At 44.9% G+C, this 14,873-nt stretch overlaps 1 long non-coding RNA gene across 1 annotated transcript; it reads left to right on the top strand.

Moving 5' to 3' along the window:
• The first annotated feature begins 9,359 nt into the window (after positions 1-9,359).
• LOC117979256 (uncharacterized) lies at positions 9,360-11,672 on the top strand. The gene is made up of 2 exons (XR_004670026.2): positions 9,360-9,475; positions 11,386-11,672. It is a non-coding gene; the product is annotated as an uncharacterized LOC117979256 (long non-coding RNA).
• Positions 11,673-14,873: the final 3,201 nt, after the last annotated feature.

The following is a 14,873-nucleotide window of genomic DNA, read 5'->3' as shown; positions in this document are numbered from 1 at the left end:
AATTTGTTTTGTGTACTTAACAAATGCTTATTAAAGGTACATGTTATGAAAATGAGTTGCCTCTGGTTCTGTATGGAATGGGTTGGAAGAGCAACATTCGTATCTTATCCTGGAGATGAGGGGGATGTCAGCAGGTCCTTCCCAGGTGAGGGAGCAAGAGAACAAGGTTAAGAGAGGTGCAGGAAACCTGAACACACAGTTGAGTTACGACCGAGAGCCCTCACTCTAGAGGAACTCAAGTCTTGAGCCAGTAGCACTCCCATTCCTTCTCCTCTGGGCCCCTAGGATGGCTCATAGCCTTGGGCCATCTTCCAGCCAGCCCGTAGGCTTTCCTCAGCGTTGACTTCCTCCACCAGTTGAACAGTTGCTGTATCACTGAGAACGTTTGTCCTGTTGGTTTTCTTCATGACTCCATATTAGCTGAAGCTTTTGCACACAAGACAAGCACATTTATTGAGCATCAGTTTCCTAATATTAACTGAATTATGCACAAACAGGCAATCAGAAGTTTGATTCACACAAATGTGATGCTAGCACAAAGAGGGCTAGCTGGAACACAGGGCCCTAGCACTTGGGCCCTGCCCCACAGGGATGATTTCAGGGACTGAGACCAAAAGAACTGTTCAAATGTCTTCTTGGAAGGCCTTTTACACAGAGGCATGCAGTCTCATTCAGTGCCAAGGTAGAAGCAGAAACGCAGAGGATGGAGCAGGCAGAAGCTGAGAGTAAACCAAGAGGAAGCCAAAAGGCAGAGAGGAAAGTAGAGGGAGAATGCGTGAGTCAGTGAAAGAGCAGAAGTGGCAGAGACGGAGAAGCCAACTGAGGGGCTGAGGCACCAGGGAGGCAGTTTCTGTGGGACAGTGGGAGAGTCCATTACTGGTGGGAAGGACGGATGGACTGGAATTCAGCCATGAGGCTGCAGGACCTTCCTGCTTGGATTCCTGCTCGTCTGGACTTACCATCATAAAACACTGTGGATAGGACAGAGCAGAGGGGCCAGGGAGTTGAGGAGGAGTGTCAAGTCCTCAAAACAGGACTCAATTTTTGTGAAGGACTGTGAGGACTTAACAATATCACATATGTGAATTCAAATGCAAACAATCAAACATTCTAGAATAAAAGACATACACATGCTTTTCAGATTATCCATGGTTTATGTTATGGGCTCCTTTATTCCTTCTCCTGTCACTCTGAGTTGAAGAAAGTAGTATGTAATTATACTTGTTTTCATTTAAGAGAACTGGGCATGGATGGAAGGTGCAGAAGAAACAAACTTCCAGATCTCATTAAGGCAGCCACAGATCCAGTAAGGATAAATGTGTGACTGACTTTTCCATACAGATTCTAAAACCATCATGTAGAGGACAAAAATGATTTGCTTCTAAGAATCACGATTCTAATTTTTCTGTTCCATTTATACCAAAAGCCAAAATACTACCAAATGACCAAAATCACACAGATAAATCCTCTTTAATTTCAGTATTCGCTGGTACCACCTGTGTGATACTATTTTTTAATCATTTTTCTAATTTTCTAACCTGAATCCTATCTCACTGGCCACATTTATGTTGCCATTCAGCAATAACAGAGAAGGTGATATTCAGAAGTATTAAAGAGTTGGACTCTGAAGCTTCCAGCAAGATGTGAATTTGCCATCATGGGCTTGTAATGAAAAAATATATAAAAGCTGCCCCCCAGCTAATGGGAAAATAAATTGGAATTGTATTGGGAAAGTACCCAAAAGAACTGTCCTTAAATGAGAATTGGGTTTTTATTAGAAAAATCTGATAACAGTAAAAAAAGAACATTAGCTCCCCCCATCATCTAGTGGTCTTCATGTGTTACTGTTTCATCGCCCTCGTATAAAAGGACATTCCACTCGAGTATCTCTCAAATGTTTTCATAATTATGAAAGTATCTTCTGTCCAGCAACCTGAAATAATTTCTCATTTCAAATGAAAGCTTCAATCTTGCAATGAAAGTACATATGCCAATTTCTTCATCTTCCAAGCACTAAAGGAAAAGCCATCACCTTGGCCTCTGCAGAGAAGAACAAATATTTGGGCAGCTTTTTCCTCATAGATTTTAGTACTTGCCACAGTCACTATTTGATTATACATCATATTCCTTTCCTGTTAAATATTTTCTGAGTGCTTTCCTTGTGCTGGGCACCAGGCACTGTGTGGTGTCCACAGCTGAACACGGCTCTTCATTGTGTCTGGGGTGAACGGTAAGGGCAGGTAGATACGCAAGAAATGAAGTTTATATGCAGATTTTTCTAATAAAAACAGAAAGGCAGCCGGGCACGGTGGCTCACGCCTGTAATCCCAGCACTTTGGGAGGCCAAGGCGGGTGGATCACGAGGACAGGAGATCAAGACCATCCTGGCTAACACGGTGAAACCCCGTCTCTACTAAAAATACAAAAAAATTAGCCGGGCGTGGTGTCAGGTGCCTGTAGTCCCAGCTACTCGGGAGGCTGAGGCAGGAGAATGGCGTGAACCCGGGAGGCGGAGCTTGCAGTGAGCCGAGATCGCGCCACTGCACTCCAGCCTGGGCGACAGAGCGAGACTCCGTCTCAAAAAAAAAAAAAAAAAGAAAAGAAAAGAAAAAAAATGGCAGAAAGGCTGGGATTGGTCTCAGTTTGTTTTGTTTTTTTTTTTTTGATGGAGGAGGTGGGAAGCACAAGCGCAAGCATAGAAAGTGTGGACTGCCTTTAATGGATGCAGTGCTGGCAGAGGGCATTTGTGAGCGTGACTTGGTCAGAGCTGGGTCAGGAGATCTTCCTGGTGACAGCACGAACAGTGGGCAGGGGAGGAAGGGTGGGTCCTCCAAGCAAGAGCGAATCAGCCCTGACTTGGGGCTGCTGAGAGGATGGTGAGAGGAGGAGGGCACCGGAGGCACTGAGGTTGGGAGCACAGGTGGGGCTGATGGTAGATTCCAAGGCAAAGCAGGGACTGAGGCGAAGGTGCTTGGGAGGAAGGCTGCTTCAGTGCTGGCTCTGCCGAATCTGTGTTGGTGGGAGACATGTGGATGCTGCCCTTTGGCAGGAGTGGGCAATGAGCACCAGAACTTGAGAGAATCAGAGGACACCAGCAAGATGGAGAGAGAGGATGGCTGAGTAGAAGCCATGGAGTTTACCAACTCGGCCACTGGTCACTTTCCTGAGAGTCATTTCAGTGGAACAGTATTGGCTAAAGGCCACATGGCCATTTGTCAAGGTTGAATGTGTGGGGATGGGCTTGGGCTATGCATTTGCAGGGAGGACTAAGGCTTTCTGGTTTTGTTTTTAAGAAACATGGGGGCTGGGCACAGTGGCTCGTGCCTGTAAGCCCAGCACTTTGGGAACCTGAGGCAGGAGGATCACTTGAGCCCAGGAGTTCCAGACCAGTTTGGGCCATATAGGGAGACCCCCAACTTTATAAAAATATATATATATATATTAGCTGGACATGGTGGCACATGCCTGTGGTTCCAGCTACTTGGGAGGCTGAGGTGGAGGATTGCGTGAGCCCACGAGGTAGAGGCTGCAGTGAGCTGTGATTGTGCCACTGCATTCCAACTCCAGCCTGGATGACAGAGCAAGACTTTGCCTAAAAAAAAAAAAAAGAAAGAAAAGAAAAGAAAAGAAAAGAAAAAGGGGTCTGATGGATAAATCAAAAATCATGGTCTTTCCCATAACTGGCTGCATCCCACTGAGCATCCCTTTGTCTTGGCCAGCTTAGTATTCCTAACTACTCTTGACACCTCTGCTATTTTTCTATAATTATAGATAAGACTGAAATAATAGTAAAAGCAGCTAGTATTCCCAAAGCACGTATACTCTACCAGGCATCACACTAAGAATATTAATACATATTAATTAATTTAATCTTCCCTACAGTCCTGAGAAGTTGGGACTCTCATTTTGCCTGTTTTACAGGTGAGGAAAATGAGGCAAGAGAAATTAAATAACTTACCTAAGTTCACACAACTAGGAAGTAGCTGAGCTGGGAGTCAGCCCAGGAAATGTGCTGAAGTCTGTGCTCTTAATTAAGATCTTGGCCACCCTCCAACCACTGCAAAGGTAGAAAGGAAGGCAGGGCATGGTGGCTCACATCTGTAATCCCAGCCCTTTGGGAGGCCTAGGGAGGCAGATTGCTTGAGCCCAGGGGTTCAAGATCAGCCTGGGCAACATAGTGAGACCCCGCCCCTCCAAAAAAATTAAAAAATTAGCCAGGCATGGTGGCATGAGCCTGTGGTCTCAGCTACTTGGGAGATTGAGGTGGGAGGATTGCTTGAGCCTAGGAGGTCGAAGCTGCAATAAGCCATGATCACGCCACGGCACTCCATCCTGGGCAACCGAGCAAGACCCTGTCTCAAAAAAACTATAAAAGGAGTTCTAGGAGTTTTACAGAAACTAAACAAAATTGTAGAAAGCTTTCAATATTAATTTTTTGATATGCCAGCTCCTTTTGGAGAGTGCCATGGACTAAGTTCAACATCAGAGCTGAAAAATCTACCAGCACCATAAGCCTACGATTGAGGACTCAGACACAGGAAGGACCTTAAAGCATCTACAGTTAAGTGCCTTCTTTCACATGAAAAGAAACCACCATCCAGGCCAGCAGAGTGGCCTGGTCAAGGTTACGTCGTGGCTGAGAGCCAGCAGAGACTGGAACTCAGTGTCCCAAGTTTTTCCACTGCACCCAAAGGGGCTGGAGGTAGAGAAGACAGGAAGAAGGGTGCGGTGAGGGAGGAAGGAAGCAGCTGAGGTGAGGCTGTGCCTAGAGCCCAGTACAGGGTGCAGGCTGCGTGGCACGGGCCTGCCCACAGGCTGCAGCCCATCTCAGGCCTCTTCTGACAGGTGGCTCGGAATTTGCATGTTACCTTTCAGCCATTTCACATGACTCATTTCCTTTTTCTCTCCTCCCGTGTCCTACACTATCTATGCCCAGGACAAAGTGTTGATGAGGCCTGACCCATTAGTGCTTAATTAATGTTTTAAAATTAACTAATGTATCTGTACATGAGCTAATGATCAAAGGAGAAATGGAGAGGAAAAATAGTTCCCCAGATCTTGCCTAGATCTGCCAGGGAAGAGGGAAAATAGCTTCAGTAGAATCTTCTTGAATCTTGCAAAAGAAAAAGACACTATCTGTAGCAGTAATTTGAACTGTGCAATGTTCGTACTGATCTTTTTAAGATTTGTCCACTTCAACATTGAAGCTCCCAGCATATAAGTTGCAGTTGGTAACTTTCACCTTTTAATGGCATTTCATCTTGTTGTCAACAGGGACGCAGTAATGTGAAAACACTGAACGTGTGTCTCTGGCAAAAACAACTTTCCATACACACAAAAACTTACTGTGCAAACATGGCTTCTCCCTAAATGGCCCTACACATAGGCCAAGAAACAAAAAGCACATTTTGCAAAATAACCACCTCTCCCAAAACTGTTACCGCTTTTTGGGTGGTGCTAAAACTTGTAAGCAGGAGAAGGAGAAGTTTTTACTATCCAAGGATCATCTTTTGCATTTGCCTTAAGTTAAATGACTTAAAGAGAATACAAACACATTTACTTTCAAAAATATGCCTAGTTTTTGGCTTGAATTTTAGAGTATGCTGAATAGGCAGTTATTTACATGGATTTGATTAGGAACACTAGGGCAACCCCAGAAAAAAAGTTAGTTTTCTTGGGGATTCACTGATGTCTGAACCTTAGCATTTCGTTAGTGGCTTTGTTACTTCAGTGGAAGGATTTTCCATTTGTTCAAGAGTGAAGGCTCCTGGAAAGGAAGTTGCATTTCACCAGGGTTGATAAAGGCCTGTGGGTGCAGACAGGTCATCAAGACAAGTGAGGAGAGCCAGGGTAAGGACATTGCCAGCTTGAGCACAATGGCAAATGACAACTGAGTTTAGCCCCCAGGTCAGGCAGGCAGTAGGGAGTCGTGGAGGTGGGTCACGGATGAGCAGCTGCCACACAGCTCCGGCCAATTTCTCACCTCCTGGGATGGAAGCCCAGAGTAGTCGCATCTGCTTCTTTCAGAAGCAATTGAAGTTCTGAGCCTAATGTTGATTTTCCCAGTTTTAAAGTAGCTGGGGGACTATACAGAACATATTTTCTGGCCATATCTAGCGTGTGGGCCTCAGCTTCCAGTCTCTGTGAAACCCTCTCAGTTATTGTTGTCTTTAATGTAACCAATGGGTAGGATCATTTTTCCCCCTTGGCACAGGGTCTTTCTCCATCACCCAAGCTGGGGTGCAGTGGCAAAATCATGGCTCACTGCAGCCTTGACCTCCTGGGCTCAAGTGAGCCTCCCATCTCAGCCTCCCAAGTAGCTGGGACCACAGGCAACCAGGCCCAGCTGATTTTTTATTATGTTTTATAGAGACGGGGTCTCGTTGTGTTGCCCAGGCTGGTCTCAAACTCCTGGGCTCAAGTGATCTGCCCACCTCAGCCTCCCAAAGTGCTGGGATTACAGGCATGAGCCACTGCACCTGTCCAGGTAGGATCTTTAGATCTAGTCTGAATCCTAGACTTTCCATTCAATATCTGTGTTACATATAAATGAATATATGGTATATACAGTTATGTGTCATTTAATGACAGGGACACATTCTGAGAAATGCATCATTAGGTGATTTCATCATTGTATGAACATCATAGAGTGTGCTTACACAAACCTAGATAGAGCCTAGATAGAGCCTACTATACATCATTGTATGAACATCATAGAGTGTGCTTACACAAACCTAGATGGTAGAGCCTACTATACACCCAGGCTCTATGGTATGGCCCATTGCTCCTGGGCTACAAACCTGGATGGCAAGTTACTATATTGAATACTGTAAGCAGTTGTAGCATAACGTTAAGTATTTGTGTATCTAAACGTATCTAAATGTAGAAAAAGTACAGGAAAATTACAGTATAAAGGTATAAAATGGTATATCTGTATAGGGCACTTAACAAAAATGTACGCTTCTATAGGGAAGGCCTGGAAGCTGCTCTGGGTGAGTCAGTGAGTGAGTGGTGAGTGAATGTGAAGGCCTAGGACATTATTGTACACTACTATAGACTTTAAAAACACTATACACTGGCCGGGCATGGTGGCTCATGCCTGTAATCCCAGCACTTTGGGAGGCTAAGGCAGGAGGATCACCTGAGGTCAGGAGTCCGAGACTAGCCTCGGCAACGTGGTGAAACCCCGTATCTACCAAAAATACAAAAAATTAGCTCAGCATGGTGGCACATGCCTGTAGTTCCAGCTACTCGGGAGGCTGAGGCAGGAGAATCTCTTGAGCCTGGAAGAAGGAGGTTGCAGTGAGCCGAGATTGCGCCACTGCACTCCAGCCTGGGCAACAGAGCGAGACTCCATCTCAAAAACAACAACAACAACAACAACAAAAACCTATACACTTAGGTTACACCAAATTTATAAAAACAAAACATAATTGCTCTATGACATTATGATGGTTATGATGTCATTAGGCAATAGGAATTTTTCAGTTCCATTATAATCTTTTGGGACCACCATTGTATATGTGGTCCGTCCTTGGCTGAAATGTCATTGTGAGGTACACGACTGTACTTTATGAATATATGTGTTGCATATTAATATGTTATACATTATATGCTGTATCCATCAGCTATTCATATTATGGAATTGTAGAAGCCCAGTTTTGCATCTGTAAGATATTTTATTTCATTTTATGTTTTTGTTTATCCCAACCACAAACTGAATGCATCTGTAAAATAAATATGACCTCAGCCACCTTGCAGAGCTATTGTGTTTGTGAAACGAATTCTTTTCCATTTGGATTGAATGCTCTAGGGGAGCTTCCTGAAACCTGGGTCCCTTTAGGTTTGATATTTCATGAAAAAGCTTGTTTTTAAAGCCAGAGTAAGGCAGATGGGAATGGGATTGGGAATTGATGAACATGGAGAAATTTTGGAGCAGCTACAGAAGGGAATGCTGGAGATTGGGCCTGTTTTCTTATCTTCAGCTCTTGTCTCTGGTTTTCATGACTGTGCGCTTTTGTGCATCTTGATGTAACGCCCCTCCTTTCCAGAAGTATTCACTCTTTAAGATGGAACAGATGATGAATGGGAAACAGTGCTGGTGGCAGGGAGGGGCCAGGGCAGGAAGTGGCCCTGGTCAGCTCGGGTAGGTGGCACCCCCCCACTGTGCTTTGCAGCCTCGGGCGAGTGCAGTTGTCCTGCTTCCTGTGGTGTCTGCCTTAGCCCAGACCTGTTCAGACTCCGTAGAGATCGCATCATGCTCGGTTTAACAAAAGCAGTTTGCAATGTGTAAAACACAATTATAGCTTTGTAAAAAGAAAAATAGATGTCTGTAGGAATGAAAAACCTCCTGTGTGGAGTACCCCAAAACGTGGGTGGGAGGGAGCACAGTTTTTCCCAGAACGTATGAGCTCCCCAGGCTGATGTTCTTCTCAGTTTGGATTTCCCACCCCACTCAGCAGCCTTGAGCTCTGCTGGGTCCCTTGTGAAATCCTTTATGCTCGTGCTATGCTATGCTAAGCCAGCCAGTCTTTGGTATTTTAGAAGGAGACAGGAGAAATGAGACTTTGCTGGGCTGTGCCCCACCTAGTTTTGTTTTTTGTTGTTGAGTTTTGTTTCTCGTCTGTCAACCAGGCTGGAGTGCAGTGGTGCCGTCACAGCTCACTGCAGCCTCAAACTCCTGGGCTCAAGCCATCCTCCTGCCTCAGATCTCGGGAAGGTGGGACTACAAGCAGGCACCACCACACTTGGCTAATTGTTTTTTATTTTTTGTAGAGATCGGGGGGGTGGGTCTCCCTATGTTGCTCATGCTGGTCTCAAACTCCTGGGCTCAAGCAATCCTCCCACCTCAGCCTCCCAAAGCACTGAGATTACAGATGTGAGCCACCCGCCCACTCCTGGTTTTGAGGCTGCTGCCTCTTCCTTGTTTCCTAGGCACTCTATGCCTCCCTCTGGCCCTGCCATGTAGATGGAGCTGGAGGTCAGGTCCTAAGCCCGAGGCCCCTGTGCCCTCTTTCTCCATGAGTGTACTCATGCTGTCTACCCTGGCATGCCTCCACTCCCACCCCTGCCCTCATGCTACCATCCTGAATCACCGTCGCTTGCTGCAACTTTATTTGATTGTCCCACACTGTTGAGTGTGTAACATAGAACTAGCCCAGAGTGGGCTGTCTCTCAGTAAAAGAGAACTGCCTTTCCCTTTTGAAACCAAACTCATCATCTTTCTCCAAAATACATCTTCTCCCCCCAACTTCCCCATTCCTTGTACAGCATCCTCTTGCTCACACATGACTGTGGCTCAAATCTCAGACTCAGCCTTTGCTCCCTGCCTCTCTCTCCCCCTACCCCTGTGCACTTCTGACTCAGCTGCCAACTCCCATCTGGCTGCCTGTTGTCAGCAGCCTTGAGTACATGCATCTTGTCTCATTTCTCCTGTCTCCTCATTAGCACTAAGCCTCATGACCTCAGCTGTCTGGTAAGTGTTGTGGAAGCCCTTGCAATCTAGCTTAGACATAAAAAGGGAGTACATCTGGGCACCGTGAGGGACAGAAACCAGGAACTGGAACCAAAAACCGGAGACTTTATTGGAGGGAAGGATTGGGAGGTGGGAGAAGGGGGGACACTTGATCTTCTGTAAAGGAAGAGTCCCAAACCCCTCAGCCTGGCACTCAAAGCCTGCCCTGGCCGTGTGGTTTCCTACCTTACCAACAGCACCTCTTGAACGTTTCTCCTCAAAAACACCATGAACATTCATGCTTCTTTTTCCTCATATCATTCAAAAAATATGATTTTAAATTATAAGGGGCCTTATGAAATAAAAATGTCTAAGAAAAGAAATATATCTCATTAAGATGAAGGCCTCATTTTCAGTAAGATGTAAGTAAAATAAAACTTACATCCTGACTTTTTAGAAAATGCTCTGTTATGTAACCTATAACTAGGTGGTATGGCATAGAAGTTTCTTCCACTATATATTGATGGAGTTTCAAAGATATGAAGGTGCTGTGGTCTGGAGGTACCACCAAATTCTGGTGTTGAAATCCTAACCCTCAAAGAGGTGGGGCCTTTGGGAGGTGATTAGATCATGAGGGTGGATCCCTTAACTCTTCCATTATATGAGGACAAACCAAAAAACTGAACCAAGTCTGAACTAGGAAGCTGGCCCTCACCAAGCACCGCACCTGCCAGCACCTTGGACTTCCCAGCCTCCAGAACGGTGAGAAATAAATGTTGGTTATAAGCCATCCAGTCTTTGGTATTTTACTATAGCAGTTTTGGCATTTCCATTATGGCAGTCTTTGGTATTGATACAGAAGGACTGGGCTCCCGACTAAACCCCACCCTTGAGCCTGGAACTGTGGCCCTAAGTGAAAACAGCTGACCCTGTTTTTCCACCCAAATGACGCCTTTTTGGCCTTCCATGCCCCATCCTGTGCCCATAAAAAGACTTCAGCTGGCAGAGCAACACAAGCGGCTGAGTGCTCGGGATACAAGCTGCTAAGCATCAGGGATTCAAGTGATTTAATGGCAAGCAGAGAAGCAACTGAGCATCAGAGACTATGGAAAGATATGGCTAACTTCAGCTGGTGCAGCTTTGGAGAGGGGTCTGGCTGGAAACAGCCAGGCTTCAGGGAAACATCACCTTCTTTGGGCACCATCCTCTTTCCAACTCCCTATCCCGCTGAGAGCCACTTCCATTGCCCAATAAAATCCTCCACATACACTGCCTTTCAAGCCATTTGTGAGACCTGATTCTTCCTGGATGCCAGACAAGAACCTGGGTGCAGAGAGGGCAAGGGCTGCCATCCTCCACTGAGCTGGTTGGCACTTGGCTGTCCCAGGATGGCAGAGCTCAAAGAGCATTGGTTGGACACCGATGCAGGGCCTACACAGAGCCTGCTCCCACCAGAGAGGAGCGATTGGCCAGTTCCAGCGTTGGTTCACTCTGGGGCCCGCACCTGCTCACTCGCATGCTCCCTCTTGCACGGGGATTGAGCACGAGGAGGCTGAGTAAATGAGCCACACCCCTATTGCAAGTCCTGAGAGGGGGGTCAAGGGAATTATCCCATCTCAGTAGTTTATTATAGCCGTCTTTGGTATTTTATTATAGTCGAGTGGATTAACAGAGAAAGGAGCTCTCCAATGGGTATCTGTTGTTTTTTGTTTAATAAGCATTTTAGTGGCAGAAATAGATAGTTGTGTTGGGGCTCAGAAATCAAGATCCCCAAAGATGGTGTTTTGACCTGTTAAACTGGGATCTCTCTGACTCCCCCACCCCCACTGTCTCTCCCATGGAATCTGGAGTTCCTTTATCCACCTAAGACCCAAACCCACCAAGGAGAAGAATTATTCTTGTTCCCTCCCTGTTGTCATTGTTTATTGCAGGAAAGAAGACCAAGATGTAAGCACACCTGAGCAGATCCTTTTCCAAGTATCCTGATGTCTCCAAGGGCTGTTCAGATTCCAAAGAGAACTATCTACAAGTTAATCTCTGTTACTGGAGTCATTCATTCTCCGTAGTAATCTGCTCCACAGAATTCCTCTTCTCTTCCCTCCCATAACCTGTTTTACCAGGATCCAAGCCTCCATTCTTCCTGTAACCTCATTGGGAAGTTGGTTCTTCATTTGGAAGGCTCCCTTGTGTACATGTTAAATAAATATCTATGCCTTTTCTTCTGTTAATCAGTCTGCTTCAGTCAGTGATTTTTAGTGAAACTTTAGGGGGCTAAGGGCCTTGGTCCTCATAGTTGCTTGTCCAATATCAATTCTTCACTCTTCTTTACTAATAGAATCCTGATTTGGGTGGGGGCAGGGGGGCATGACAATGTACCCAACTAAATAAATACCTTTCCCAGTCTCTCTTGAAGATATGGGTGAAAATATGATAAAGTTCCTGTCATTGATAGTTAAGCAGAAGTTGTGAGGTGAGGCTTTTATCTTGGCCCTTCCTCCTTCCTGTTGTGTGGACAATGGACCTGATGTCTGGGGCTTTGGCAGTGATTTTATGACTATGAGGACAAAGACCTCACCCTCCAGGGACAGTGGAGTTGAGAACCAGGAGGAGCCTGGGTTGCCAATGCTTTGAGAAGCTGCCACATCAGCCCTGAACTGCCTAACCCCAGATTTCTTGTTATGTAAAATCCCTAATCAGTGGTTCCCAGTTTTCTCACCAGAGAAGCTCTAAAAATTATTGCTGCCTGGATCTCACCTCAAAAGTTTCTTATGTAATTGATATGGGGTGTGGCCTAGACATTTGGTGTTTAATATCTTCCAGATGATTCTAGTATAAGTCCCTTTCTGCTAAGAATGGTTTGGCACCATGGGGTGTTAGCTGCTATGTTCTTTGTATTAATCTGCCTTGTCCTCTTCGCTGCATGAATCAATTTCTTGGTTGCCGTCTCTGTTTCACTGTCATTTTCAGGAGACTTCATTTAACTGGTCCTAGGGATTTTAAGTTACCCTTCCCCCGTGTGCCTCCTGATTTCCGTCCAGTTACTTGTGAAACATTGGGGAAAAAAGCACTGAAGGTTCTGTCTCTAAACTTGCTGATTGAGATTTGGTATTTAACAGCTAAGTGCAATAAGATTAGATAGATGTGATTGTGTTTTATTGCTGCTATGCCCACTAGGTATGATTAAGAAGCACTAGGATGGAAATCAGGGGACTTTTCTCCTTGCTGTTTTGTTTCATTGTGCACACTAAACAAACAAACACTTATTTCCTCTCTTGGATTCAGGCAAACTGTCTTTTCCTGTCTAATCAATGTGCCACTATTGCCCAGAACCTGTGTGCTCTGGTCATTCCCATCTTTATTAGTCTGTTCTCATATTGCCAATAAAGACATACCCGAGACTGGGTAATTTATAAAGGGAAGAGATTTAATTGACTCACAGTTCCACATGGCTGAGGAGGTATCACAATCATGGCAGAAGACGAAGGAGGAGCAAAGTCACGTCTTACATGGCTGCAGACAAAGAGAGTGTGTGCAGGGGAACTCCTTTTTATAAAACCATCAGATCTCATGAGACTTACTCACTATCACAAGAACAGCATAGGAAAGACCCACTCCATGATTCAGTTACCTCCCACCAGGTCCCTCCCATGACATGTGGGAATTATGGGAGCTATAATTCAAGATGAGATTTGGGTGGGGACATAGCCAAACTATATCACCATCTACATCCTCTGCATTTCCTTTGCCTTATTTGACATTTCTTTTGTTGGAGTCCATGTTGTGTATTATCTAAGATTCATGGCTCATCTCATTTTATTTTTCAGATAGTCTGAATAAGAGAATCCTATTTTTGGCAAAAATCCCCTCATTAATGTAGCTGGCCTTAAAAACTTCTTTTATCCTTTTTAGTGAATGTGGCCAGTGACAATATAATCTCACAAGTTTTGCAATATCACCTGCCTCCTTCATGGGAATCACAGCGTCAATCTCAAAAGACTCACCAGTAAGATGTATTCTTGAACATTGGGACCAGTTTAAATTAAATGGCCTTAAGAAGAGAAAACTGGTCTTTCTGTGTAATATGTTTGGCCTTGGTATTATTTAGAAAAATAAGAGAAATGGCCTCCTACTGGAACTGTGGCCTTTAATACTATACTTCAGCTCGATTTGTTTTGTAAGCAGGAAGGAAAATGGGATGAAATACCATATGTTCAAGTGTTTTACTGCTCAGTCAGAATAAAACCCTGCAGCAGACCTGTGCATGTTTGATGAGAGAAAAGGAAGAAAAAGAACCAGACATACTAGGTGATCCCTTGGTACAGCCCCCACAGTTCAGTGGACATTTTTGGGTGGAGCAGAACCTCCTTCTGTCAGCTCTGAAGGTTCAGATGTGTCGGCCCTTTCTCCCTGTAGTCCACCTGAAAGTTCTATTGAGAACCCTTCATCCACTCCTCCTTACCTGTCTAGTCCCACTCTATACTCACCACTCCCTGCGGAACTTAGCCCTGCAAGTACTACTTAGAGTGGAGCCTCTTATCAACCTCCAAAGAGAAATCTTTGGCCATTTACACAGGTTGCAAATGGGGAAGAAGTCACTGCAAGAATACATGTCCCCTTTTCTATGTCTGATTTGGCTCTATGTGAAGAGAAGTTTGGTCATTTCTTTAAAGATCCAGGAAAATTCATAGATGAGTTTGAGAAATTAACTCTGACCTATAGTTTAACATTGCAGGATCTGCATGTTTTGTTTTCTCTGTGCTGTACAGTGGAAGAGAAACAACACATTTTGGGGACAACTAGGACCCATACAGATGAGGTATTGGCTCATAACCCTAACCATAATATATATTAGGCAGGAGGTGTAACAGTTCCAGATCAAGATCCAGAATAGAACAATCAAAGGGGCAGTGAGGACTTGGAGAGGAGAGATCATATGGTCACTTGTTTGTTGGAAGGGATGAAGAAATTTGTGAAAAAGCCTGTTAACTATTGAAGAGGTTAAAGAAATTTCTCAGGGTAAAGATGAGAATCCAGCTTTGTTTCAAGGGCATTTATTTGAGGCGATTAGGAAATATACTAACACTGATCCTGCCTCAAGGGAAGGACAGACCATTTTGGGAGTACATTTCATAATCCAGTCTACCCATGATATCTGTAGAAAACTACAAAAATCAACTCTGGGTCCCCAGACTCCTATGGAACAATTTTGGATGTGGCATTTTTAGTTTTTAATAACAGGGAAAAACAGAGGAAACAGAAAGAACAAGAAGGACCTCCCGCAAGGTGCAGCTCTTCACTGCAGCCTTAAACTCTCCTCCCACATGGGGTTGCCCTCCTGACTCTTGGTCTGAACAAGGAAAGCAGAAAGATGAAAAGCCCAAAGCTGGGTATCCGCATCTCCGTGCCTTGGACATAAGTC

This window comes from Pan paniscus, chromosome 12 (genome assembly GCF_029289425.2).
Source record: "Pan paniscus chromosome 12, NHGRI_mPanPan1-v2.0_pri, whole genome shotgun sequence".
Taxonomy (NCBI): Eukaryota; Metazoa; Chordata; class Mammalia; order Primates; family Hominidae; genus Pan; species Pan paniscus.
Note: the sequence above shows the minus strand (reverse complement) of the source record. Positions and strands in the feature narration are given on the sequence as shown.